Raw genomic sequence first — 24,954 nt, 5'->3', positions numbered from 1 at the left:
AAGGAAAGGGACACCTCGCGAGGTTTCTGTGACGCAAGCCATGACGACTGGCGCCAGGCGGGCACCAGCGCACGCAGTGTCCTCGTTTCCTATTTGGTGCTAAAGAGGCAAGCACAGGCGAGGAGTCCCGAGGCGTCAAGCAAAGGTTTCCACATTGGTGCAACAAGACCAAGACCAGCAGGACAGCAAGATGGGGGTCACCGTGGAGCCCAAGACGACGTCATCACCAGAGCCTTTGGCACGCAAAGACTACTTTTGTCAGGATAACTTGTACTAGTTGTCTCCCTTCAAATTGGCTGTTGTGGGATCCCTTCTCGCTCAATATTTGGGAAGAGGACCAGGGCCTCTATAAATAGGACTAGCCATCACAATAGGAGGCAACTGATCCAGAGAGGAGGTAGAAGGGAGGTCACGCAACGGATCATTCAGATCATCCCCAACCACACAAGTTCGCCAAGCACAAGAACACCTCTCCTCAGGAGGCTGTTCTTCCTTTGTAATTGTTCATCCACAGCCCAAGAGGCAATCCACCACACCACACTGGAGTAGGGTATTACACCACAACGGTGACCCAAACCAGTATAAATCTTGGTCTCTCGTTCTTTGAGTCCGACGAGCTAGACTATGAGATCCTACGAAGCATGCGAGCTAGAGAGAGGGAGAGAACTTCATGCGCACCCCAGTGTTCGAACCTCAAGGGTTTGCCGGAACCCGGAATCTAACAATCACACCGACTATCTTCTTCTTGAGATGGAGGATAAGGAGGAGATTTGTTATGGGATAATCTGCACGTCACCCCGAGAACGAGGTGGATGTCATCGATCCTCGCCAGATCCAGCGATCATGGTCTACCATGCTGCCATAATTATATGATTTACCGACTTTGTTACCAACATGGCAACATGGCTATAGTTATCAGTCGTTGATGTTATAGTTACAATTATGACACAACTATAGTTAGCAGGATGTTCATGCTATAGATACCAGCTTATGGCTAAAAATTATGGCACTTTTGTCATGGGTATTTTGCTTGGGTTCATATAGGGTATTGACGCTCAAAAGTGGCATAAACATAAAAGTAGCTTAAAGCTATGTCAAGATTAATTCAAACTTTTGATTGGAAGTCACCTTCGAGTGGCTCTCTTCAAGAAGATCAAAATGGATACGGAGATGGTACAAAATCGAGCTCAGGTGCAAAAGTTATGACAATTTCAGAGATGCTCGTGTTGACATCAGATTATTAAATGGCATGATACTCAGTTAATATGGCCTCGGATGCAAAAAGTTTCAACATTAAAGTTGTGCGTCTCATTGAAACGGTTGATTTTCATATAAATTCGTGTTAATCCGAGATCGTATGCAAACAAAATATAACTTGCTTAGTCATTTCGGACCGACCAAGTTGATTTGACTCGATGAGATCGAGTTGACTTCGTAATTCCGAGTGAAACCACTCGGAAATTCCGAGTGAGATATAGAAGATTACAGAAGGTTGTCCATGTTCACTCGGTGGGACCGTAGCAAACCACTCGGTGGCTCCGAGTTGATCTGGAAAATTGTCAAAGATTCCTGTCCGAGTTAGGTTAGGATTTTTAATGTTTTGGATGGGATTTTTAGTCCTTTTCATGTATGGGAAGTCCAACCGCCTCATAAATAGATAAGAGGTGACGATCGGTTGAACAACACACAATTGACAAATCATATACTACTTTTTACATCGATCTAGGGCAGCCCATAGACGCCATGCCTCCAAACGGGGTCGCTCCCGGGAATGTGGGGTTTTGGGTCTTCAAAAGCATCCGCTGGATTGCTTGCGTACCGCACTTCTGGACGGGTCTCCTTCGACGTGAGTTGCGGTGGACCACCCTCGGCGTTGGAGGTACACGGTGACGTGTTCGTGTGCGAACACACTTTTTGGCGACTCCGCTGGCGAGGAAAGATCAAGAATCATCATCAACCAAGTCTAATCTCCCCAAGCCCTCAGAAGTTGACACCGATAACATCATTAAACCCAGTCTTGATGAACTATCAGAGGAACATCGCCAAGCCTATGAAACACATAAGAAGAAACATGAAGAGGCTTTTGAGGCGCTTAAGAAGAAGCGTGAGGAGGAGAATTTGGAGGCGTTTCTTGCAAGTTTCAAGAAGGACCGTCAAGGCAACATCACTACAGTCAGAAACATCAATTTACCTCCTCTCATTGATGAACAAGATGAAATCACCGTGAGTAAAGTTTTTTCTCCAGATAAAGTGGTTGTGATTGAAAGTCTTGTTAGTAAGGGTAATGTGATGACATAAAATTCTTTCGTAGCAAGTGCTAATGCTTAGAAAAATATGCCTCCTTCATCTAGTGGTACTGTTGGTATATGTGAAAATTCTAGTCCAACTTTACCTATTTCATTGGCACCTCCTATGCAACAACAATATGATATGTCGGTGAATTCTTACCCTAGTCAAACCAACCAGCTTGTGGCTGCACTTACATATCCTAATCCTATTATGAGAGTTCCCTATTTGGCTTCGACGCCGAATCACTTTGTCACACCACGCATATGCACAAGCATGTTTGATCTTCCGCGGCGCCCATCCCACAAGTTGCACCACTAGCTAGTACTCAGGTGGCTCTTATGTCATTGCCACAAGCATCTTCATCTACCTCGGATCCAATTTTAGCCAAATTAAGGGAGGATTTGCATAAGATGTTTCTAGAAACTTCTGAAAATGAGTCGAAAGTAAAGAGTCGTGTGTACCAAAAGCCTTATCCTGAACACTTTGATGCAGCTTTGTACACTCAAGGTTACAAGATTCCTGATTTTGTTAAATTTAGTGGAGAGGGCACGAAAACAACATGGGAGCATGTCAGTCAGTATCTAGCGCAGTTAGGTGAAGCAGGTTCCATAGAAGAATTGAAAGTGTGTTTATTTCCCTTATCTTTAACCGGCACCACATTTTCATGGTTGACGCTTTACCGCATGGTTCAGTTCTCTTATGGTCGCAATTAAAGCAAAAGTTTCTTGATCACTTTTATAGCGGAGATAATGAGCTTAAGTTGTCACATCTTACATCGATTAGGCAAAAACATGATGAAGCAATTACCAATTATGTCAAGAGGTTTAGAGATATAAAAAACTGATGTTATAACTTAGTGATAACCGAAAGAGACTTGTCAAATCTTATCCTTAATGGTTTAAAAACTCACATTAAAGAGATGCTAGAAAATTATGAGTTTTTGGATATTAACAAACTCCTACAAAAAGGTTTGGCTCAAGAGAGTCGAAGTAAAGAGATTCATAGGTCTACCAACAATTGTCCTAGAATGCATATGGTTGAATACAATGATGATAATTCGGATGATGAGGTTGATGTCTATACTACTAAGTTTGTTTGGTCCGCAAAGGCCAAACTCTATATACATGCAATGCTAATAAGCCGATTCGCAAGAATTGTGATGAGGAGATTAAGTTTACTTTTATATATCTAAGTGTGATAAAATATTTGATACCCTCTTGCAAGATAAGATGATTAGAATATAACACACCATACCGCTGTTTGAGGAGCTGAAACGACGTGTGTATTGCAAGTACCATAATTCATTTTGTGATGCTACTAATGATTGCAATGTTTTTCGACGACAGATACAATCGGCCATTAATGATGGTCGATTGTATTTTTCCAAGATGCAAGTTGATAAACAACCCTTCCCGATAAACACCATGGACTTGGGAGGGAAGAAAATGTTAATTTGGCCTAACATAGCCGAATTTGCTAATAAAGATAATGTTGTTATTGGTGAACCCAGGAAAGGCAAGGAGGGCGACAAAGTCTTGGGAAGGGAGGTTGTGCTTGATAAGCAACCCGATGCCCAGGAGGTATTGAAGATCACCATAAAAATGTTGGGGAATGCAGTATTTCAAAAAAATTCCTACGATCACGCAAGATCTATCTAGGAGATGCATAGCAACGAGAGGGGAGAGTGTGTCCACGTACCCTCGTAGACCGAAAGCGGAAGCGTTTAGTAACGTGGTTGATGTAGTCAAACGTCTTCACGATCAAACCGACACAAGTACCAAATATACGGCACCTCCGTGTTCAGCACACGTTCAGCACGATGACGTCCCTCACATGATGACCAGACATGGTTTAGTTGATATGGATCACGTGATCACTTACATGATTAGAGGGATGTCTATCTAAGTGGGAGTTTTTAAGTAATATGATTAATTAAAATTTAATTTATCATGAACTTAGTCCTGATAGTATTTGCATAACTAGGTTGTAGATCAATAGCTCGCGATGTAGCTCCCCGTTTATTTTTGATATGTTCCTAGAGAAAAATAAGTTGAAAGATGTTATTAGAAATGATGCAGGCTAGCTCTGTGATCTGAGGATTATCCTCATTCTGCACAGAAGTATTATGTCCTTGATGCACCACTAGGTGACAGAACTGTTGCAGGCGCAGATGCAGACGCTATGAATGTTTGACAAGCTCGGTATGATGACTACTTGATAGTTTAGTGCACCATGCTTTACGGCTTAGAACCGGGACTTCAAAAAGGTTTTGAACGACATGGAGCATATGAGATGTTCCAAGAGTTGAAATTGGTATTTCATGCTCATGCCTGTGTCGAGAGGTATGAGACCTCTGACAGTACTTTGCCTACAAGATGGAGGAGAATAGCTCAACCAGTGAGCATGTGCTCAGATTGTCTGGGTACTACAATTGCTTGAATCAAGTGGGAGTTAATCTTCCAGATAAAATAGTGATTGACAGAGTTCTCTAGTCACTATCACCAAGTTACTAGAACTTCGTGATGAACTATAATATGCAAGGGATGACGAAAGTAATTGTCAAGCTCTTCACGATGCTGAAATCAGCGAAGGTAGAAATCAAGAAAAGCATCAAGTGTTGATGGTTGACAAGACCACTAGTTTCAAGTAAAAGGGCAAGGGAAAGAAAGGGAACTTCAAGAAGAATGGCAAGCAAGTTGCCACTCCCATGAAGAAGCCCAAAGCTAGACGCAATACTGAAACTGAGTGCTTCTACTGCAAAGGAAATGGTCACTGGAAGTGGAACTGCCCTAGATACTTGGCGGATAAGAAGGATGGCATACTGAACAAAGGTATATTGGATATACATGTTATTGATGTGTACTTTACAAGTGTTTATAGCAACCCCTCGGTATTTGATACTGGTTCAGTTGCTAAGTGTAGTAACTCGAAACGGGAGTTGCAAAATAAACGGAGACTAGTTAAGGGCGAGGTGATGATGTGTGTTGGAAGTGATTCCAAGGTTGATAAGATCACCATTTCACACTCCCTTTACCTTCAGGATTAGTGTTGAACCTAAAATAAATGTTATTTGTTATTTACGTTGAGCATAAATATGACTGTATCATGTTTATTGCAATAAGGTTATTCATTTAAGTCAAAGAATAATTGTTGTTCTGTTTACATGAATAAAACCTTCTATGGTCATACACTAAATATAAATGGTTTATTGAATCTCGATCATTGTGATACACATATTCATAATATTGAAGCCAAAAGATGCAAAGTTAATAATGATAGTGCAACTTATTTGTGGCACTGCCGTTTAGGTCATATTGCTGTAAAGTGCATGAAGAAACTCCATGCTGATGGCTTTTGGAATCACTTGATTATGAATCACTTGATGCTTGCGAACCATGCCTGATGGGCAAGATGACTAAGACTCTGTTCTCCGGAACAATGGAGCGAGCAACAGACTTATTGGAAATAATACATACTGATGTATGCGGTCCGATGAGTGTTGAGGCTCGTGACAGGTATCATTATTTTCTAACCTTCACAGATTATTTGAGCATATATGGGTATATCTACTTGATGAAACATAAGTCTGAAACATTTGAAAAGTTCAAAGAATTTCAGAGTGAAGTGGAAAAGTTCAAAGAATTTCAGAGTGAAGTGGAAAATCATCGTAACAAGAAAATAAAGTTTCTACGATCCGATCGCAGAGACGAATATTTGAGTTACGAGTTTGGTCTTCAACTAAAACAATGTGGAATAGTTTCACAAATTCATGCCACCTGGAACACCACAACATAATGGTGTGTCCGAACGTCATAACCATACTTTATTGGATATAGTGCAATCTATGATGTCTCTTACCAATTTACCACTTTTGTTTTGGGGTTATGCATTAGAGACAGCTACATTCATGTTAAATAGGGCACCGTCTAATCCGTTGAGATGACACTGTATGAACTATGGTTTGGCTAGAAACCTAAGGTGTCGTTTCTTAAAGTTTTGGGTTGTGATGCTTATGTGAAAAAGTTTCAGCCTGATAAGCTCAAACCCAAATCGGAAAAGTGCATCTTCATAGGATACCCAAAAGAAACTGTTGGGTACACCTTCTATCACAAATCCGAAAGGCAAGATCTTTGTTGCTAAGAGTGGATCCTTTCTAGAGAAGAAGTTTCTCTCGAAAGAAGTGAGTGGGAGGAAGGTAGAACTTGATGAGGTAATTGTACCTTCTCCCGAATGGGAAAGTAGTTCATCACATAAATCGGTTCTAGTGATTTCTACACCAATCAGTAAGGAAGCTAATGATGATGATCATGAAACTTCAGATCAAGTTACTACCGAACCTCGTAGGACAACCAGAGTATGGTCCGCACCAGAGTGGTACGGTAATCGTTTCTGGAAGTCATGTTACTAGACCATGATGAACCTACGAACTATGAGGAAGCAATGATGAGCCCAAATTCCGCAAAATGGCTTAAGGCCATGAAATCTGAGATGGGATCCATGTATAAGGAACAAAGTATGGACTTTGATTGACTTGCGCAATGATCGGCGAGCCATTGAGAATAAATGGGTCGTCAAGAGAAGACAGACGCTGATAGTTGTGTTACTATCTACAAAGCTAAAATTGTCGCAAAAATGTTTTGGACAAGATCAAGGTGTTGACTACGATGAGATTTTCTCACTCATAGCGATGCTTAAGTCTATCTGAATCATGTTAGCAATTGCCATATTTTGTGAAATCTAGCAAATGGATGTCAAAACTGCATTCCTTAATGGATTTCTTTAAGAAGAGTTGTATATGATACAACAAGAAAGTTTTGTCAATCCTAAAGGTGCTAACAAAGTGTGCAAGCTCCAACGATCCATCTATGGACTGGTGCAAGCATCTCGGAGTAGGAATATATGCTTTGATGAGTTGATCAAAGCATATAGTTTTATACAGACTTTTGGAGAAGCCTGTATTTACAAGAAAGTGAGTGGGAGCTCTGTAGCATTTCTGATATTATATGTGGATGACATATTGTTGATCGGAAATGATACTGAATTTCTGGATAGCATAAAAGGATACTTGAATAAGAATTTTTCAAAGAAAGACCTCAGTGAAGCTATTTACACATTGAGCATCAAGACCTATAGATATAGATCAAGACGCTTGATAAGTTTTTTCAATGAGTACATACCTTAACAAGATTTTGAAGTAGTTTAAAATGGAACAGTCAAAGAAGGAGTTCTTGCCTTTGTTGCAAGGTGTAAAGTTGAGTAAAGACTCAAAACCCAACCACATCAGAAAATAGAAAGAGAATGAAAATTTATTCCCTATGCCTCAGTCATAGGTTCTATATAGTATGCTACGTTGTGTACCAGTCCTATTGTATACCTTAGCATGATTCTGGCAAGGGAGTACAATAGTGATGTAGGAGTAGATCACTGGACAGCGGTCAAAATTATCCTTAGAGGACTAAGGAAATATTTCTCGGTTATGGAGGTGATAAAAGAGTTCGTCGTAAAGATTTACTTAGATGCAAGCTTTTTACATCGATCTAGATGACTCTAAGTCTCGATCTGGATACATATTGAAAGTGGGAGCAATTAGCTAGAGTAGCTTCATGCAGAGTATTGTAGACATACAAATTTGCGAAATACATACGGATCTGATGTTGCAGACCCGTAGACTAAAATTCTCTCACAAGCAAAACATGATCACTCTTTGGGTATTAATCACATAGCGATGTGAACTAGATTATTGACTCTAGTAAACTCTTTGGGTATTAGTCACATGAAGATGTGAACTATTGGTGTGAAATCACATGACGATGTGAACTAGATTATTGACTCTAGTGCAAGTGAGAGATTGAAGGAAATACGGCCTAGAGGCAATAATAAAGTTTTTATTTATATTTCCTTATATCATGATAAATGTTTATTATTCATGCTAGAATTTTATTATCCAGAAACTTAGTACATGTGTGAATAATAGAAAAACTAAGTGTCACTAGTATGCCTCTACTAGACTAGCTCGTTAATCAAAGATGGTTAAGTTTCCTAGCCATGGACAAAGAGTTGTCATTTGATTAATGGGATCACATCATTAGAGAATGATGTGATTGACTTGACCCATCCGTTAGCTTAGAACAATGATCGTTTAGTTTGTTGCTATTGCTTTCTTCATAACTTATACATGTTCCTATCACTATGAGATTATGCAACTCCCGAATACCCAAGGAACACTTAGTGTGCTATCAAACGTCACAACATAACTGGTTAACTATAAAGATGCTCTATAGGTGTCTCCGATGGTGTTTGTTGAGTTGGCATAGATCGAGATTAGGATTTGTCACTCCGTGTATCGGAGAGGTATCTCTAGGCCCTCTCGGTAATGCACGTCACTATAATCCTTGCAAGCAATGTGACTAATGAGTTAGTTACGGGATATTGCATTACGGAACGAGTAAAGAGACTTGCCGGTAACGAGATTGAACTAGGTATTGAGATACGATGATTGAATCTCAGGCAAGTAACATACCGATGACAAAGGGAACAACTTATGTTGTTATGCGGTTTGACCGATAAAGATCTTTGTAGAATATTTGGGAACCAATATGAACATCGAGGTTCTGCTATTGGTTATTGACCGGAGACGTGTCTCGGTCATGTCTACATAGTTCTCGAACCCGTAGGGTCCTCGCGCTTAACGTTCAGTGACGATCGGTATTATGAGTTTATGTGTTTTTGATGTACCGAAGATAGTTCGGAGTCTCGAATGTGATCGTGGACATGACGAGGACTCTTGAAATGGTCGAGACATAAAGATTGATATATTGGAAGGTTATATTTGGACACCGGAAAGGTTCCGGGGGTCATCGGATAAATACCAGAGTACCGCGGAGTTACCGGAACCCCCCGTGGGTCAATGGGCCTTCATGGGCCTTAGTGAAAATAGAGGGCAGCAAGGGAGCTGTGGGGCACGCCCCCCTAGGACCAAACCGAATTGGTTTAGGCTTGGGGGGCCGGCCCCCTCTTTCCTTCTCCCCTCCTCCTCTTTCCTTCCCCTCCTAGTTGGACTAGGAAAGGGGGAACCTACTCCTAGTAGGTGTAGGATTCCCCCCTTGGGGTGCACCCTATGAGGCCGCCGGCCCCCTCCCCTTGCTCCTTTATATACGGGGGCAGGGGCACCACAGAACACACAAGTTGATCATTGATCCCTTAGCCGTGTGTGGTGCCCCTCTCCACCATAATCCACCTCGGTCATATCGTCATAGTGCTTACGCAAAGCCCTGCGCCGGTAGCTTCATCATCACCGTCATCATGCCGTCGTGCTAACGAAGCTCTCCGTCGACACTCAGCTAGATCGAGAGTTCGTGGGACATCACCGAGCCGAACGTGTGCAGATCGTGGAGGTGTCGTACTTTCGGTACTAGGATCGGTCGGATCATGAAGATGTACGACTACATCAACTGCGTTGTCATAATGCTTCCGCTTACGGTCTACGAGGGTACGTGGACAACACTCTTCCCCTCTCGTTGCTATGCATCACCATGATATATCTTGCGTGTGCGTAGGAATTTTTTTCAAATTACTGTGTTCCCAACAAATACTACCATCATACTAAGCAAAATAAGATTCATAAAAGATAAACATTGCATGCAATCAAAATATGTGACATGATATGGCCATCATCATCTTGTGCCTTTGATCTCCATCTACAAAGTACCGTCATGATCTCCATCGTTACCGGCATGACACCATGATCTCCATCATCTTGATCTCTATCAATGTGTCGTCACATGGTCGTCTCGCCGACTATTGCTTTTGCAACTATTGCTATTGCATAGCGATAGAGTAAAGCAATTATATGGCGCTTGCATCTTATGCAATAAAGAGACAACCATAAGTCTTCTGCGAGTCGCCGATGAGTTTAACGAAACATGATCATCTCATAAAAAAATTTATATCTCATCACGTCTTGACCATATCACATCACAAGATGCTCTGAAAAAACAAGTTAGACGTCCTCTACTTTGTTGTTGCAAGTTTTACGTGGCTGCTATGGGCTTCTAGCAAGAACCGTTCTTACCTACGCATCAAAACCACAAAAATATTTCGTCAAGCGTGATGTTTTAACCTTCAACAAGGACCGAGCGTAGTCAAACTCGATTCAACTAAAGTTGGAGAAACAGACACCCGCTAGACACCTATGTGTAAAGCACGTCGGTAGAACCGGTCTCATGAACGCGCTCATGTGATGTCGGTCCGGGACGCTTCATCCAACAATACTACCGAATCAAAGTAAGACGTCGTGGGTAAGCAGTATGACTATTATCGCCCACAACTCTTTGTGTTCTACTCGTGCATATAACATCTACGCATGGACCTGGCTGGGATGCCAGTGTTGGGGAACACAGTAGTTCAAAAAAATTCCTACGATCACGCAAGATCTATTTAGGAGATGCATAGCAACGAGAGGGGAGAGTGTGTCCACGTACCCTCATAGACCGAAAGCGAAAGCGTTTAGTAACGCGGTTGATGTAGTCAAACGTCTTCACGATCCAACCGTCCAAGTACCGAACGTACGACACCTCCGTGTTCAGCACACATTCAACACAATGACATTCCTTGAGCTCTTGATCCATTTGAGGACGAGGGAGAGTTCCGTCAGCACGACGTTGTGGTGACGGTGATGATGAAGTTACCGGCACAGGGCTTCGCCTAAGCACTATGATGATATGGCCGAGGTGTGTAACTGTGGAGGGGGGCACCGCACACGGCTAAGACAAATCTTGGAGAGCCTTTGGGGTGCCCCCTGCCCACGTGTATAAAGGAGGGACGGACAGAGGCCGGCCCTCCTAGGGGCGCGCCAAGTGTAGGGAGTCCTACTACTAAAGAAGGAAAGGGGGCCGCCCCCCACCCCTTGTCCAATTCGGTTTGGGCCAGGGGTAGGCGCGCGCCACCTCGTTGCCCTTATTCCCTCTCTACACTCAAGCCCAATAAGGCCCATTAACTTCCCCCGACGAATTCACGTAACTCTCCGGTACTCCAAAAAATACCCGAATCACTCGGAACCATTCCGATGTCCGAATATAGCCTTTCAATATATTGATCTTTACCTCTCGACCATTTCGAGACTCCTTGTCATGTCCGTGATCTCATCTGGGACTTCGAACGAACTTCGGTCATCAAATCACATAACTCATAATATAAATCGTCATCGAACGTTAAGCGTGCGGACCCTACGGGTTCGAGAACTATGTAGACATGACCGAGACACATCTCCGGTCAATAACCAATAGCGGAACCTGGATGCTCATATTGACTCCTACATATTCTACGAAGATCTTTGTCATCGATATGTTACTTGCCCGAGATTCGATCATCGGTATCATCATATACCTAGTTCAATCTCGTCACCGGTAAGTCTCTTTACAGGTTCCATAATGCATCATCCCGCAACTAACTCATTAGTCACATTGCTTGCAAGGCTTATAGTGATGTGCGTTACCGAGAGGGCCTGGAGATACCTCTCCGATACTCGGAGTGACAAATCCTAATCTTGATCTATGCCAACCCAACAAACACCTTCGGAGACACCTGTAGAGCATCTTTATAATCATCCAGTTACGTTGTGACGTTTCATAGCACACAAGGTGTTCCTCCGGTATTCGGGAGTTGCATAATCTCATAGTCAAAGGAATATGTATAAGTCATAAAGAAAGCAATAGCAATAAAACTAAACGATCATTATGCTAAGCTAATGGATGGGTCTTGTCCATCACATCATTCTCCTAATGATGTGATCCCGTTCATCAAATGACAACACATGTCTATGGTCAGGAAACTTAACCATCTTTGATCAATGAGCTAGCCAAGTAGAGGCATACTAGGGACACTTTGTTTTGTCTATGTATTCACACATGTACTAAGTTTCCGGTTAATACAATTCTAGCATGAATAATAAACATTTATCATGGTGTAAGGAAATATAAATAACAACTTTATTATTGCCTCTAGGGCATATTTCCTTCAAAAAATGCTTCAACTATGGGGCAACCGCAAGTACAACGGGATAGTCATGTTAAATTTATCAAGCCCAATTATTCAGAAGTTGGCAACTGTAAAAGGAGTGAAGCTAAGCACAAGCGAATCAAACTAACTTTTGATATGTTGCTCTCCAAATATGCCAATCAAGCGGCCAGTTCGAGCTCTAATCGGCCATCACATTCGATGCATTCAAGATCACCTCCGACGCAAGAATTTCGATGCTATGCAAGGCCATATGGGTCGTGGACACCAACACAGTGAATGTCGCTGCCCCCCTATGCGCCATATTACATGGGAGACTTCAATGGAGGATGGGGGCAGCCCCCAATGGCTCCTTATGCTTTTCATATGGGGTGGGCAGCACCTAGAAGGCCTGCTCGCAAGAGGCTTTATTATCCTACACAAGGTCGTTCAAGCCATGGTGCTAATCGGTCAACACAAAATTCTCCAAGCAAGGCCAAGCCTAGGGATCCCAAATATACTCAACCTAAGTGGTTTCCTCCCAGATTAACTAAGACCATGAAAAGGAGCAACCACAAGAAGGCGACGCATGATGTAGAGGAGCAAAGTGACGAATTGTTAAATGAAATTCGGCCAGTGGCATCCACAAAACAAGTGTGGGGGCCTAAACCAAAAGGAAACTAATGACCCACAAGTATAGGGGATCAATTGTAGCTCTTTTTTATAAGTAAGAGTGTCGAACCCAATGAGGACCAGAAGGAAATGACAAGTGGTTTTCCGCAAGGTAATGTCTGCAAGTGTTGAAATATGAAGTAGCAGAGTAGTTTGATAGCAAGGTAATTTGTAACGATCAAGTAACGATAGTAGCAACAAAAGTGCACCAAGGTAGCCCAATCCTTTTGTGGGAAAGGACAGGCCAAAACGGTCTCTTATGATAAGCAAAGCATTCTTGAGGGTACATGAGAATTTAATCTAGTCACTTTCATCATGTTGGCTTAATTCGTGTTCGGTACTTTGATAATTTGATATGTGGGTGGACTGATGCTTAGGTGATGTTCTTACTTGAACAAACCTCCTACTTTTGATTAACCATCAAAACCATCCGCAACTATGAGAAAAGTATTAAGAATAAATTCTAACCATAGCATTAAACTTTTGGATCCAATCGGTCCCTGACGGAATAGCGCATAAACTAGGGTTTAAGCTTCTGTCACTCTCGCAACCCACCATCTAATTGCTACTCCACAATGCATTCCCTTAGGCCCAAATATGGTGAAGTGTCATGTAGTCCATGTTCAGATGACACCACTAAGGGAATCATGACATACATACTATCAAAATATTGAACACATATCAAGTTCACATGATTACTTGCAACATGATTTCTCCCGTGACCTCAAGAACAAAAGTAACTACTCACAAACAATAATCATGCTCAAGATCAGAGGGGTATTAAATAGCATATTGGATCTGAACATATAATATTTCACCAAATAAACCATATAGTAATCAACTACAAGATCTAATCAACACTACTAGTCACCCACAAGCACCAATCTATAGTTCTGGTAACAAGATTGAACACAAGAGATGAACTAGGGTTTGAGAGAAGATGGTGTTGTTGAACATGTTGATGGAGATAGTCCTCCCCAAGATGGGAGAGTTGTTGGTGATGATGATGACGATGATTTCCCCCTCCGGGAGGGAAGTTCCCCTGGCGGAATCGCTCCTTCGGAGGGCAAAAGTGTTCCTGCCCAAGTTCCACCTCGAGGCGGCGGCGCTCCATCCTGAAAGTCCTCTCCTTATTTTTTCTAGGTCAAAATGACTTATATACTAGAAGAAGGGCACCGGAGGTGGGCCTGGGTGAGCACAACCCACCAGGGCGCGCCTGGCCTCCCTAGCGCGCCCAGGTGGGTTATGCCCACCTGGTGGGCCCCCTCTGGTAGTTATTTGCTCTAATAATCCTCAAATATTCCATAAAAATTCTCCGTGAAGTTTCAGCTCATTTGGAGTTGTGCAGAATAGGTGGCCTGACGTAGCTTTTCCAGGTCCATATTTCCAGCTGCCGGAATTCTTCCTCTTTGTGTATACCTTGCATATTATGAGAGAAAAGGGATTAGAATTACTCCAAAAAGCATTGTTTTGGATAAAAACATTATAAATAACAGTAAGAAAACATGATGCAAAATGGACGTATCAACTCCCCCAAGCTTAGACCTTGCTTGTCATCAAGCGAAAACCGAAATAGAAAAACATGTCCACATGCTTTGAGAGAGAGAGAGATTTCAATAAAAACAAAATACGGACATAGAAGCATCATGTAGATTATTATAATAGCACCAAAATTAAACATAAGACTTTTATCATAGACTTCTCAATTCATCACACAAATGAAGTATAAAGAAAAAATCTCTATTAAAAACCAACAAACTATGTTCTCAGTCAACTTTGCAACTACAATTCATCATGTTTTTGGGAAGGGTCACGTATCGGAGCCTTTAGGCAATTCCACATACTCAACCATCATATAGTATTCTCTGATTGCTAACACTCATCGCGTACACATGAGCAAAACGTTTCAACCGGACACATAGAAATATAGGGGCTTATAGTTTCACCTCCCAACATATTCACTTCAAGGGTGATGTCAACATTAATAACTCATGCTATCTATATTCAACTGGACATCTAGATCTTTCCTCACCACGTGATGCTTGCCAAAGGAGAAAAATAAAAAGTAATAGAAGGAAAATTTTGACTCTTTGCATAAAAGTAAATACATACAAGTAAAAGATAGGACCTTCACAGAGGGAAGCAGTGGTTGCCATGCACTTATTTGTTTGTATGCTCAACCCCTTAGTGCAAAAAACGTCACGTTGCATTGCCCCTTATGATAGCGACCTTTATTATGCAGTCTGTCTCTTTTATTCTTCACCATCACAAGTTCGTGCAACGCTCAATTTTCTCTTGCACTAAATGATCTCACACTTTTAGAAGCAATTTTTATTGCCTTTTTGCACCAATGACAACTTACTAGGGATCTTGCTAAATCCCTAGGTAGGTATGGTGGACACTTGAAAATAAGATTTGGGTTTAAGGGTTTTTGGATGCACAAGTAGTATCTCTACTCAGTGCAGAATTTTTGGCTAGCAAAGATAGGGGGCAAGCACCACATGTTAAAGGATCTATGACAATATGACTTCTGTGTGAATATAAACAAACACAAACCATTAAGTTGTCTTCCTTGTCCAACGTCAACAATTTTGGCATATAATATTTTGATGAGGGCTCACAATCACAAAAGATTTCTAGGATAGTATATTTATATGTGAATCTTCTCTTCCCTTATTAATTCTTTCATGAGTTGCATCATTGACTAATGCTATGTTTGTCAATCTCTAATAAATTTTTCTACTTATGCTTATCCTTATGTGGTGTCATCACCTACCATAAGATTAGTATATGATCTTTTCTTCATTTATTTCCTTTCTTTCTTTTCATTCCTTTCTCTTTTTATTTTTATTTGCAACAAGAAAGTAAAGAAAGCAAAACTCAAACTAAACTTTATTATATAACTTGCACACTATTACAAGGATAGATCACTAAGCAAACTCTCAAAGAAGAAAGGATCGAACTAACTTTTATTCATCTAAAGCAAAAGATCAAACTAAAATAAGTAAAGGCAAAAAGATAGTGGGATGATACGATTCCGGGGCACCTCCCCCAAGCTTGGACCTGCTACGTTTCCTGATGTTACTTGATTAACTGGGCATGACCTCTCGGAGTTTGATTTCCTTAGTGCTACAAGTAACGGGTTCATTCCTATCTATTTAAAGCCAATTGGTGGTAATCGGTTCCAAGGTATGATGCAAACAAAAATGTAAAACCAATGACCCTTCAGAATTACCGCCCTAAGCATAAACATGGACGATACAAAATTATCGCCTAAGTGCATATAAATGGCTGATGGAGTGTTGACATCGCCCTAAAACACGATACATGTTATTTTTCGGCACACTAGCTTTGCTGGAAATCAGGGGGCATGTGTTGACGCTCAAAAGTGGCACAGTGATAAAAGTAGCTTAAAGCTATGTCAAGATTAATTCAAACTTATGATTGGAAGTGACCTTCAAATGGCTCTCTTCAAGAAGATCAAGATGGATATGAAGATGGTACAAAATGGAGCTCGAATGCAAAAGTTATGACAATTTCAGAGATGCTCGTGTTAACATTAGATTATAAAATGGCATGATGCTCAGTTAAGATGGCCCTCGGATGCAAAAAGTTTCAACATTAAAGTTGTGCGTCTCGTTGAAACGGTTGATTTTCATATAAGATTTGTCTCAAACCGAGATCGTATACAACCCGTGGAGCCAAAATAAGGTCAGAAACAGAAGTTGCAGAGCCATTTCGGACCGGTCAAGTTGATTTAACTCGGTAATTCCAAGTGAAACCACTCGAAAATTCTAAGTGAGGTACAAAAGAATACAGAAGATTGGCCACGTTCACTCGATGGCACCGAAGCAAACCACTCGGTGGCTCCGAGTTGATTCAAAAAATTGTCAAAGATTCCTGTCCAAGTTAGGTTAGGGTTTTTATATTTTGGACGTAATTTTTAGTCCTTTTCTTATACAGGAAGTCTATCTGCCTCATAGATAGATGACAGCTGACGTCTGATTAAACAACACACAATCGACAAATCAAGATACTATTTTTACCCTAGTTTTTTACATCTCTCTCTTGTTCATTCTCTCTCTTTCTTCGTTCGTTCTTCGTGTTGATGGACAGCGATCCTCGAGGCTCTAGGGGTGAGCTAGTCAACCTAGAGCAGCCCAAAGCCTCCATGCGTCCAGACGGGGTCCCTCCGAGGCGTGTGGGGTTTCCGTCCCTCAAAAGCACCTGCCGGAATGCTTGCGTACCGCACTTTCGGACGGGTCTCTTTCAACATGAGTTACGGTGCATCACCCTCAACGTTGGAGGAATACGGTGACGTGTTCGTGTGCAAACACAGGGCCTTTGTCGTTTTTCATTTTTTTCACTAACGATAACCCTTCAGATAAAAATAAACTTTATTTCCTTGCTTGTTGTCCTAATTTATCCATATTAGGAAGAAACCGAAACCATATTAGGTTAACTGAGGAGAAGATGGACACCTTCCATGTTGGGAAGAAATTCACCTGGCGCATCCAGAAGAAAAGATGACGTGTGGTACAAGCGCTTACGTGGGTACCCATGGTCTTACCAGCAGCCGGCGCCTATCTCTCGTCTATACAAGATGAGCTTGTAGTGATGATCCAGGGAGACAAGAAACATAAAACCACCAAACCAAATCAGTTCAGAGGAGGATAGGTACGTAGGGGAAGAACTTCACTTGGATTAGTTCCGGATTACTCTCTATTGCAAGTTCCCCATCCATTCATCAACATGGCCGCTATAGAGAAGGAAATATTCCAATTTGTAAGCCTAGGGTTTGTACTCTATTTGTGGTTAATCCAGAGACTGAAATTGGTTTAATCATTCATCTTATCGTGACAAACTACTTACTAATGAAAAGGATTTCCTTTGCACAATCTTTGTGATTGACTCTTATTCCTCTCTCATGCGGGAGTAATTCCCTCATAGTCATGAGAAATGTAGGGGATTGGGAAGATTCATTTGTGCCTAATGTATATGTATTTATTTTTTGAAGTACCAATATGATTAACTATTAGGTTAATTTTCGGAGAGTGATGACCCATAAATATAGGGGATCAATTGTAGTCCTTTCATAAGTAAGAATGTCAAACCCAAAGAGAAACACACGGAATCAAAACACGCTTTTCAGCAATATATTCTCTACAAGTGATGTAAGATATTTTGATAGATAGTTTGATTGCAAGATAATGATAGCAAGTAACAAGTAATAAAAGTAGCAAGATGCAACAAGTAGCCCAATCCTTAATATTGCTAGGGACAAGTCGACGGAACTTCTTATAGTGATTAAAACACTCTTGAGGACGCACATGAATATTGTCTAGTTAATTTCACCATGATTCATCGACTTACGTTCATTGCCTTGATAAGTTGTTATGTTGGTGGACCCAAACCAAGTTGATGTTCTTACTTTAACAGACACCAACTTACAATATACCATCCATGCAAGCATCCACAAATACAATAGAAGTAGTTAAGATAAATCTAACCATGGCATTAAACATATAGATCCAAAACAGCCCCTCATGGAACAACTCATAAATAGATCCAAAACAGCCCCTTGTGGAACAACTCATAAACTGGGGTTTAGGTTTCGGTCACTCCGGCAACCCATCATCTATGAACTAATTTCGCAATGCCTTCCCCTAGGCCTAGACTTGGTGAAATGCCATGTAGCTGATGTTCACATAACACCACTAGAGGAAGAACAACACAACATATCATCAAAACATTGAATGTTGATCAACTTCACATGATTACTAACACTACTGCAGGATGCTGCTAACGCGACACTATGATCAGAGACCCTTCGAGAAACTGTGTGCGATGCAATAATCGCAAACGGTGTTGTATGAAAACCGTCAGAAATGTATAAAATGTTTGCGATGACGGATGCATCAAACACGGTTCAGGTTTTATTTGCGTGTGCGATGAAGGGCATACGGTTCAGTTCAATGAACTATTTGCGATGAGGAGGAACAAAAGAAATGGGCAGCCAGACGAAGGTGTGTGCGATACACAACATACGGTTCACTTGGATAAACTGTTTGTGATTAAGCAACACAAAAGAAACGGTCAGTCAGATCAAAGATGTGTGCGATATACGTCATGCGGTTCACTCGGATGAACTGTTTGTGTTGAGACATGAGAACAGAAACGGTTCAAATGAACAAGATGTGTGTGATACGAGGCAAACAGGTCTGTAATCGGAGACGTGTGCGAAGACCAATAAGAACACAGACGATTACTGCTAACAAGCCGTGTGTGTTGTGAGCAAACGATTGCTGGCATACAATTGTGAGTGATTGATGAAAACATCACCGACGGGTTCCATTGTTTAGTCCGTGTGCGATGTGATTTTCTTTGTCCGCACAACATCTACGCTCTGTCTACAGCATCAACATATATACTTAAAAAGACAGCATTTTGTAACCAAATTAAGCATACAGTTACACAAGTGACTACACACATAACATTTCCACACACCAAATAAAGCAATTACATGCATACTAAAGTAGGAGAAACGAGGATCTAATCATCTACTTATTGTTGCGACGACGCTTGCCATTGCTCTGCTTCCAGCTGGACCCCTGGCCGTTTTGGGGAAGGAGGGACTTCCTCATGTCAACGACCCGCCTGTACATGTCGTAGCTCGTGTACGCCTCCTTGGCAGTGTACACGACATGAGCTTTGTCGAGTTTCTCCATCCAGGCCGAGTGCCAGGCATGCTTGTCCTTGTTGCACGAATCCTTCATGTCTCTGTAGTAGGGGTCGATGATGGCCTCGGCGAGGTGAACCAATGAGTCCTTCTCATGCTCCTTGCTGCCCCTGATCTTGTATTGGCCCTGGATGTCGACAAGATACTGGGAGGCGATGCCAGAATTCTCGAGCGCCTTTACATCGTTGGTGATGTCCACCGTAGCGAACATGTAGTGGGGGCTGTTGACAAACCTGGCAACACGCTCACAAGGCCTTGTGGCCAGGCAGTAGTGGTAGACGAGGACGTGGTGGCGCACGCACATCTGGGCGAAGGCGACCTTAGGACGAGACCCGGCACGAGCGCGGGTGTACTCGAGGTCGAACCCGACCATGTTGTACTTCTCCTCGGCAAGCAACAACTCCATGATGTGGATGGAGTGCTCCGCCCAGACCGGGTTGTTGGTGTACACCACCGAGAGGTCCATGAACCTTCTGTGGGTGTCCACCACAGCACACATGGTGAACTGCTGCTCGTCGCCGGCAGCCACTCGGAGCGCCATTGGAGTCGCGCAGGATACCCTCTAAGAATTTCTCGTGGTGGGTGTGCTTCTTGCAATGGTGGGGCGCGATCGAAAGGTTGAAGAGACACAAGGGTAGGTTAAATGGCCGCTATAATAAATCGGGGCCGGCCGGTGAGGGAGTCCTGGATTAGGGGCTCTCCGGATAGCCGGACTATATCCTTTGGCCGGACTGTTGGATTCTGAAGATACGAGATTGAAGACTTCGTCCCGTGTCCGGATGGGACTCTACTTGGCGTGGAAGGCAAGCTAGGCAATACAGATATGCATATCTCCTCCTTTGTAACCGACCTTATGTAACCCTAGCCTCCTCCGGTGTCTATATAAACCGGAGGGTTTTAGTCCGTAGGACAACATACAATCATACCATAGGCTAGCTTCTAGGGTTTAGCCTCTCTGATCTCGTGGTAGATCAACTCTTGTACTACTCATATTATCAAGAATAATCAAGCAGGACATAGGGTTTTACCTCCATCAAGAGGGCCCAAACCTGGGTAAAACATCGTGTCTCCTGTTACCATCCGCCCTAGACGCACAGTTCGGGACCCCCTACCCGAGATCCACGGTTTTGACACCGACAGCCGGCCTATAATCGTCACGTCTTGTCACGGCGTTCATAGCGGAGGATTCCAGAATCCAGTGCATGCTTGACAACACCACACCCCAGGCGAGGGCTCGAAGAGCCTGTTCCCGCGCTACCATGCTGTTTACCGTGCAAGCTTCCCGCCCGGCTAGTTTGGCCATGCATCGGCTAGAAGAGGGACAAATCGTGGGCATTTATTGTTAAAAAGCTTTGTAAAAATGAAGTGCGCGGAATGACTTCGGTCATAAGCTTGCCCTTGGGTGATGAGGTCAAAGTTACACAGAAGGGTGATGATGGACACTCGAGTGCGATAATTAATTCTACGCTCTACAGTGCACACCGTGGAAGAAACCAACTGTGTGCAATATTATCGAAGATCGCAGTCGAGTTAGCTATACAAATCATGTGTTGTGAGATCGACAAGCTAGACTGATTCGAGAATGGTTAATAAAATCTAAAACCATTGCATATTAAGGTCAAAATAGTGCTAGCAATATACGAGTCTCATACGATGCCATTTCAACGATTGTACCACAATAGCTCGAAATGTTACAAGGTTCAAATTCCAGAGTTATATGGCTCAAATTCGAAGATTACAAGGTTCAAACTGATATTAGAAATGAAATTCAGCTCATCAGCTGCAAACGCTCGCGCTGATGCGCTGAACATGGATATCAGACAGGTTCAAACTAATATCACCGCTTCTAAGTCTGGCTTCGAAACCTCACAATTTTTGCAAAGGGGTCATCCACTGAGAAGTCATGTATGGGGTTGACTCGATGACTTCCGATTACTCTGTCATTTGAAGTTCCAAAATGAAATTCAGCATTTTTGGAGCCTACTCCATTCTGCCGCAGGTGCCAGCACTGATCAACAGACCATTCATTTTTGCGAAATAGATGTAGGGCAAACCTCATTTCCTTCAGCACCCTTGCTCTGAGAACAAAGAACCTGGCTAATATAATCTCTGGTAAGGTCCCTCGGTAGGAGTTAAAAGTAATTTCTGAGAGATGCAGATCTAGGCATTCGACGTGATTGTTATATTGGATCACATTACCCACCATTGGGCCTAATCTTATCTGCAAAAGAAGAAAACCTGTTAGTGCCTACATTCAGTTTTGAACATTACTACAAGACTAGCTATTTGGTGTGCAGGATTTGTAAAATGCACTCACATGCCATCTTCGATCTGACATGATTAACATGGGCATTTGATTACATTCTAGAAAAATGTAGCCTTCTTCACAATAGGTTGGAGTGGACGAAAAGTTCCCTAAGAAAACTAGTACAGATGAATCCAAAGGAGAAATGCTTATTGAATGTAACCATATGGATCAAGCAACCAATATGAGGGGGGGGGGCATGTATGTACTGAAATCCTCCAAAATAACCTTGAGAAATTGTAGTACATTGTCATTGTAAACTTGGAAAAAGGTGTCACAAATTGAACTCCCTTATGGTTAACATTTAATAGGAAATGAACATCACCTCGATATATAGCTTCTCCAGGCACGAAAAGCATCTCAGGAAACTGACAACTTGCTCCAGGTCAGGCCCGATAGATTCTAGTGCCAAGACCTTCACTGTGCGCTGTTTCGGGGTCAAGCTTGTCGGAATCATTTTCTGAATGGCAGATGAACAAACATCTTCAAAATTCGAAATAATGTTAATTTGTAGAAGGAGAGGTAGAAGGCGGCTGTTGTACCCGAACGGGTGTGGATCCAATAACAAGTTCGGAGTATTTGTCACAGGAGTAGCCCACCACAGTCAATTTCGACGCAGAAATGATATTGATTCTTGTTGAACCTTCTTGATCAACTACAAGTAATCTCTCAAGTGCAGGTGTGTCCTGGATGACCATAAGGTGGTCCACCTTTTGTTATGTCTTCCTGCCGCACCAGCAACACACATAAATAGTTCAGAGAGTCATGGAGGTGACGTGGAAGGTACTCAACCCATTGACGACTGAAGACGAAGGTACTCGAGTGCAGTACAGCCACGGAGCAGGCGCTCCATGTCACCCTTTGAGAGGCAGACGACAACGAGCTCGAGGTGCTTCAGTCGTGGTAGTTCTTGAACTTGGCGACGCGCAGCGTGGGCGCGAGGCGGAGTGCGGACGTTGGCAGCGACTGCATATGCCCATCATCAAAAGTGAGCTCCTCGAGCTGATCTAGGGCGGGGGATCGGAACCAGTCGTCAAGCTTGGCTCGGTCCTTGCCTTTGGAACGGAACTTGCCCATTCTAAGGCCTTTGGTTGGGCCAAGGTGACTGCCAAGGATCTTGGAGAACGCATCCAAGCTTTTGCGATAGCCATGGCAGAGCTCGTGGGTGTCGATGAGGTCGAGGGGGCTGGAGTTCCATAGGGGGCGCCACCGCCGGGAAAGGAGGGTTGTCTGCGCCCCATATTTGATTGGGAGGAGGGAGATGATGACTCTATACATATCATCGAGGAGGCTGCTGATTAAGTCTAGGCTTGCTAGAGTTGCTTGCGGTTCTAGCTTGCCCTGCCCCCGCTTGTTGGCAGCCCCATTCTCCACCTCCGGAGTCTCCTTATCAGTGGCGCTTTTTGATATAAATTGGAGTACATGGAATATTTAGTTAAAACAGGGCAATAGAAAAGTGTATTGGTAACTAGAAGTTATTAGGTAGGGATATAGTCAGAAAAGGGAATAACAATTAGTTTCTTAAATACTACACAATTCATTTGACATTGCTGGGTAAGTCAACATATGCAGATAGTTGAAAAGAAAACTTACTTCGAACAAAGTCTGGATGGATGATTTTGTCGGGGAAGTTAGCATATATCTCATGACCAGGCCATTCTATGTGCAGTGCAATTTTAGTGCCGGCTTTTAGTACAGAAAACTTTGCAATTTCATTCCAAAAGCCAATGCCAAAATAGGAGTCACCACGTTCATCAAGTCTTATAGTAGCAACGATTGTAAATCCATGGTTTGTGTGCAGTATGACATTCGTGGAGCCTTGTTGTATGTAAAGGAAAAAATTGTGCACTACATAATCTGTTGCATAGCGAGGGATGTCCTGTAGAAAATGGTAGGATTGTTAAAGAAAATATGGTGACATGCAAATATGGGCCCAAATTGAAAGAACTGTACAGCAGTTGAGATTGAAGGACAAAAGTCTTTGATTAAACAGATAGGGTAAACATGATGTCATGGAAATATGAGAGTAACCGAAAGAACAATACATCATTAATTTGCCTAATATAGAAAGAAGAGGGGGGAAATCCCCTTTGACGTATATGGTGTATGTGGCACCTTTTATCGAAATGTAGCAATATTTAGAATATGTTCAGGAAAGTAGGCCATGCCAACCGATTTAGGGTGAGATTGAACATACCGCGCGCGTCCTTAGGTTATCTGGTACGATGAGATGGAATCTCTGGCGACGGTTCACCCCTCGGCGCACTATACATTCTATGAATGAAAGAAACCCCTCAAATTAGCTCGAATAAAAATGAATTCATGGAGATTTCCGCAGGGTGATTAAAGGAGGCAAATGAACCAGGATAAGAGATGAGATTATATCTTGTTAAATTAGTTACCTTGTCGTCCATGAGAAAGAACCCTCAATAGGCAGATTCCCCAATCGAGCGGAGCTCGGTCGACCGTGAGCAGCATCGAGAAAGTCGATGGCGATAGGCGGCGGCAAGCGGAAGTGGCGAAATGCGGTGGGCTTTGCCAGCAGCCTGGCGGCGGCGACATGCGTCAAGCTAAGTGTTTACCGCCCCGATAGGCGGTGCCATGGCATAGACGTGGAGGAGCTTGTGCAGGTGTGAATGGGGAACGTATCGGAGGGGCCGAGGGGGTGGCAGGCGGGGTGAGGTTTTTGTGACGTGAGGATGGTGAAGGTTTTCTTTTTTCTTTTTGGAATTGGGTGGTGAGGGTTTTCTGTCCCACAAAGAATTTTGGGGGCGACGGTTTGCTAGAGCGAACCGTGTGTTATTGACATAGCAGGCAAAATGAAAGTCATTGCACACAGTTCCAATTTTGGGAGCCGTGTGTGATTGACGTACTACCTTCGACCTGGTTTATTGGTCCCCCATTGTAATTTTTACCAAAATGTAGTGAAATATTTAACATACTCAGACGTAGATAA

The sequence above is a fragment of the Triticum urartu genome, chromosome 5A, assembly GCF_056163025.1.
Source record: "Triticum urartu cultivar PI428250 chromosome 5A, HENAU_Tu73, whole genome shotgun sequence".
Lineage (NCBI taxonomy): Eukaryota > Viridiplantae > Streptophyta > Magnoliopsida > Poales > Poaceae > Triticum > Triticum urartu.
The sequence above is the reverse complement of the archived record's forward strand: the minus strand, read 5'-3'. Positions refer to the sequence as shown.